The sequence below is a fragment of the Otolemur garnettii genome, unplaced genomic scaffold (assembly GCF_000181295.1).
Source record: "Otolemur garnettii isolate 467f Iridium unplaced genomic scaffold, OtoGar3 scaffold00387, whole genome shotgun sequence".
Classification (NCBI taxonomy): domain Eukaryota; kingdom Metazoa; phylum Chordata; class Mammalia; order Primates; family Galagidae; genus Otolemur; species Otolemur garnettii.
The window spans coordinates 4438-9755 of NW_003852782.1; the positions used below are offsets into that span (position 1 = coordinate 4438).

General features: G+C 41.6%; 1 long non-coding RNA gene across 1 annotated transcript in view; it reads right to left on the reverse strand.

Moving 5' to 3' along the window:
• Positions 1 to 2261: 2261 nt before the first annotated feature.
• Positions 2262 to 5318, reverse strand: part of LOC111722796 — a 25623-nt gene continuing 22566 nt past the window's right edge. The window contains exons 2-3 of the long non-coding RNA XR_002771461.1: positions 2831 to 2957; positions 2262 to 2327 (exon numbers count right to left, since the gene is read on the reverse strand). This is a non-coding gene — a long non-coding RNA (uncharacterized LOC111722796). The remainder of the gene's footprint in view (positions 2328 to 2830; positions 2958 to 5318) is intronic.

Sequence of the window (5318 nt, forward strand, 5' to 3'; positions counted from 1 at the left end):
AAAAAAAAAAAAAAAAAAAAAGAAATGCAACTAACAGAGGTGGGATCTCATACCTCTAATCCTAACACCCAGGGAGATTAAGGCAGGTAGACTGCTTGAGCTCAGGAGTTCAAGACCAGCCTGAGTAAGAGGGAGATACCAACTGTACTAAAAATTGCAAAACTGGCCAAGAGTAGTGGAGGCGGCCTATAGTCCCAGCTACTTGGAAGGCTGAAGCAAGAGGATTGCTCAAGCCCAAGAGTTAAAGGTTGCGTGAGCTATAAGGCCATGGCACATGACTCTGCATCAAAAAAAGAAACAAAAATTAAATGTAGGGAATAGATACCTATAACTGTACTAAGGTTGGCAATTAGGGCACAAAGAAATTATATTATTCATGACAGTCCATATAAAAAGAAAATTATGTGTTTTTTTCTTCTGTTTTTTTTTTCAAACAGAGTCTTACTTTGTCCCCTTTGGTAGAATGCCCTGTTGTCACAGCTCACAGCAACTTCCAGCTCTTGGGCTTAGGCAATGCTCTTGCCTCAGCCTTCCGAGTAGCTGGAACTTCAGGAGCACACCACAATGCCCAGGGCCAGGTTTGAATCTGACACCCTTGGAACATTGGGCCAGTGCCCTACACAGACACCTCCGTAAAAAGAAAATTTTGAACTTAAATAACATTAGATTTTCTTTACATTTTGGGAGATTCTTAGTGATCTGATATAATTACTGACTGTAACATCTGCAGAACCTTCCTTGAAAACTTCATAGGATAAATAAGTAGAAAGCAGATAACATACAACAACTCTTTGTGCTGTTCCTGGAATTTCTGAACCAAATACTAATATCACCACTTCACACACATATTGTGGATATGATGCTAAAGAAAAACAAGCCTTTTTTCCAGACACAGTCTCATTCTCTTTCCCAGGCTGGAATGTCATAAGATCAGCCTAAGCAACCTCAAACTCCTGGGGTTCAAGCAGTTCTCCAGCCTGATCCCCACCCACCCAACCCCAGCTGTGGAACCAAAGCAACCACTCTAATGCCTAGCTAATTTTTCTATTTTTAGTAGAGACAGGGTCTTGTTTACACTGGTCTCACATGCCTGAACTTGAGCAATCATCCTACCTTGGGTCCCAAGTGCTAGGATTCCAGATGTGAGCTACCACGTCCAGGCTAAAATGTATTTAAAAAAAATTTTTTTTCACAGAGATACTAAAAAATACACAAATATTTTATGTCTTTAAAAGCAACGGAAGAGCAGTCACATCCTGCAGTCACATTCCAGCTATAGAAAGTTCTTTTATTCTCACTATAAACTAGAAGGAATATCACTGAAAAGTAAAGTCCTTCTAGAAATTAAAGACTAATGAAACAGGCATAGTGGCTCACAACTGTAAACCTAGCACCCTGGGAAGCCAAGCTGGGAGGAGTGCTTCAGCTCACAAGTTCAAGACCAGCCTGAGACCCCCCTCGCTATGGAAAAATTGAAACTCCATTAACCAGGAATTGTGGAAAAACTTGTAGTCCCAGGTATTTGGGAGGCTGAGAGAGAAAAATCACTTGAGGCTCGGCGCCTGTGGCTCAAGCGGCTAAGGCACCAGCCACATACACCTAAGGTAGCGGGTTCGAATCCCCAGCTCGGGCCCGCCAAACAACAATGACGGCTGCAACCAAAAAATGGCTAGGAGTTGTGGCGGGCGCCTGTAGTCCCAGCTACTTGGGAGGCTGTGGCAGGAGACTCGCTTGAGCCCAGGAGTTGGAGGTTGCTGTGAGCATGATGCCATGGCACTCTACCCAGGGGGATAGCTTGAGGCTCCGTCTCAAAAAAAAAAAGAAAAATCACCTGGAACCCAGCAGCTTCAGGTTGCTCTGTGCAAGGCTGATGTCATGTCACTGTAGTGTGAGGGAAGAGAGTGAGACTCAGTGTCAATAAGGAAATAAAAATTAAAAAAAAAAAACAGGGCAGCACCTGTGCCTCAAAACAGTAGGGCGCCAGTCCCATATGCCACAGGTGGTGGGTTCAAACTCAGCCCTGGCCAAAACTGCCAAAAAATAAATTAATTAATTAAATAAAATAAACAGTACAGAAGTGCCTTCATATAAGAACAAGACAAAGAAACCCAAGAATCTCAGAAATCTTTCCCAATTAATCTGAGCTTCCCTAGTCATACTATATTTTATGGTTTCTTCCTTGACCTTTGGACATCCAACCACTGTTACCTGCTTCATTCACTCCAACCTACCTGGGGGCTTGACTACTGTCTGTTGTGCCTTCACTGTCCAGGGTCCTTTGCTTTGCTCCAGACAGATGATGACGTCGGGCTTAGAGAAAGTGAGACCTGTCGTATTAGAAAAGAGGAACAGGACTCTGATTGGAATTCTTCAAGTGGTCATCTACTACCTTGCTAAAGTAGAGAAAAGAACACTTTACAACATCCTGAAAGAATAATCCCCAAACAAACGTTCCTTACAGAAACTTTAGAATCTTTAAAAAGTATTTAAAGTTGGAAGATTTTTAACTCCACCACCTAGTAGTAATAAAATAAAATTTGGTGCTAGAAATCAGGCTTAAAGGTGTGGGTAACAATCTATGCCACTAAATTTCTGAGATTTCCATTAATCTAGTGAAGGATATAAACCGGCCAAAAAAGGTTAAGATTAATGCCAAAATAAACCATCTCTGGCATTTTCTTTCCTATATCATGATGTCCCTAAATTGTCCTTAGAAACAAGAAACTGATACTCACGTAGTCAAAGAAGAAACTGAATAAAAACCTTTTACAAAGAGAGAATATGAATTGCTTAGTGTAGTCCAGGAACTGTGTATTTCAGTTCTCCTCACCTAGGAAGACCAGGTGTCTGTAGTTCTCCAACATGACATCCCGATACAAAGTCTGCTGAGCAGGGTCCAGGCAGGCCCACTCATCCATTGAGAACTCTATAGACACGTCCTTGAATGTCAACAGTTCCTGAAAAACAAACGTATTTACCAAGAAGGCAGAGGGAGACTGAATTTCACTTTTAGTTACGTGCGTGAAGAGAACTTACTCTGACTTATAGGAAAGACTGGAATTACCTAATAAGGTAAGTATGGGAGAGACATATTCCCTCATGTGCTGTCTAACATGGAGGAAAGGGGACGGTACAACATCCACAAAGCCAGTGTACACACTACACTTTTTTGGTTGATACACTAGAAATGAAAGGCCACCAGTACTGGCATGTGTATTTGTGTGCCTTATTTACATCATGTCGTATAAGTTGTGTATGTTTTTTATATGAAAATGTCATGATGAGGCTCAGCACCTATACTTCAGTGGCCAGGGTGCTGGCCTCATACACCAGGGCTGGAGGGTTAAAACCTGGCCCCGGCTGCCAAACAACAATGACAACTACCAAAAAAAAAAAAAAAATAGCTGGGACATGGTGCCACGTAAACCGAGGCTGGTGGGTTCTAACCAGGCCGGGGCCAGCTAAACAACAATGACATGTACAACAAAAAATAGCATTCTGGGCATTCTGTAGAGTACCTGTAGTCCCAGCTACTTGGGGGGCTGAGGGAAGAGAATCCCTTGAGCCTAAGATTTTGATGTTGCTGTGAGCTACAATGCCAATGCACTTTATTGAGGGCCGCAAAGTGAGACTCTGTCTCACAAAAAAAAAAAGAAAAATGTCATGGTGAGTTAAATGTACCTCTAAAGTTTTAATGTGAATACTAAAGAACTGGAGATCTTGAAAAAATGTAGAAATTTATTCACCAGATATGGGGTGAAGATTCAATTTCTAAATTTTTTTTTTTTTTGACTCAAAGTCTCAAGCTATTGCCCTGGATAGAGTGCCATGGAATGATAGCTCACAGCAACCTCAAACTCTTGGGCTTAAGCGATTCGCTTGCCTCAGCCTCCCAAGTAGGAAGGATTACAGTTGCCGACCACAGGGCCCAGCTATGTTTTGGTTGGAGTTGTCGTTGTTTAGCAGGCCCAGGTTGGATTCCAACACCCCAGCTCTGGTGTATGTAGCTGGCACTTTAGCCACTTGAGTACAGGTGCCAAGCCTCAATTTCTAAATTTACAATAAGCTCAACAGGAATGCCAATGCTTCTGTCCCATGATAATATTTTGTCAAACATGAAGTGAATTGTAGCGATGGATTTATCCCAGTTGATTTCTGAACCAAAAAACAAAGATGACACCCATTCACAAGTGCAAACAATATTACTTCTGTGTTAGGGCAGAAAAAGAAAATCATAATCTGAGAAAAACTCGTTTAAAAAAAACCCTAGTTTTGGCAAAGTTGGAGGTACAGATACCTGGCATATTTTCTAGTCTTTAATCATATCTTTAAATATGTCCTTTTTAGCATTCTGGAAAGGAAGGCTTTTCTAATTATTCTGGTTTCCACAACATTGAGTTACTTTAGGCAGTTAATGGGGTCCTCTGTAAAAGTGCATGTGCTTCATCTCATTCCATGCAGAACTGACAGAACTTCCAGATGGAAGCTAAACTGCACATATTCCCCTTCTTTGCTAACAGCCAATGACCCAACCTCATCCACAATGGGAATCTTGGGCATCCACATTTTTCTATTTTCAAAAGAGAGAAAGGGAACATTTTCACTATTTCAGGATAGTAATTTAAGGTGAGAATTTTTTAGGGCATACGAGAAACCTGGATGAAGAGAACAAAAATACTCTGCTGTATATGTAGAAGAGAAAAAGTTTTGGAACTCCTTGACCATTATAAAAAATAAACTTGTATTTGAAACAAACTCATTAGGCAGGAACATTGCAAGAGACGTAAAGGTTTCCAAATTCTAATAATGCAGGAGAAAAAGTGGGCACAGCCCTGGACCTTGGACACATTTACCCAAGAAGCAACCATTTCTTTGTCTTTCTCCTCCTTGCCTTGACTTCCTTCTCAGGGGAGAGTATCTGGACATGTTACTCCTGCACCTTGATCACATGCCTTTAAAGGCATCACCCTAACCCTTGCACTACTACCACCTACCATATCCACAGGCAGAGGGACCTCGAAGTACAGAAAAAATTTCACCCTTTCCTGTTCTTCATGACAGGAGTCAGGGAGGAGATTTCACACAAAGACCATAAATACGTTTCTTATTTCTTGACCTCCAGTGCCCTCCCTTGCCAGCAATTTCTGCCACGGAAATGAAAATATGGGCCCTGTGACCTCTTTCTGGAAAAACAAAAAAACTCACTTCTCTGAAATATACCTGGAAACCCTCATGCTTGATACTCGCCTAACCTTAGCATTACATGGGGCACTTAATAAAAACCACAGGAGGACACAGCCCAGACTCACAGAATCTGT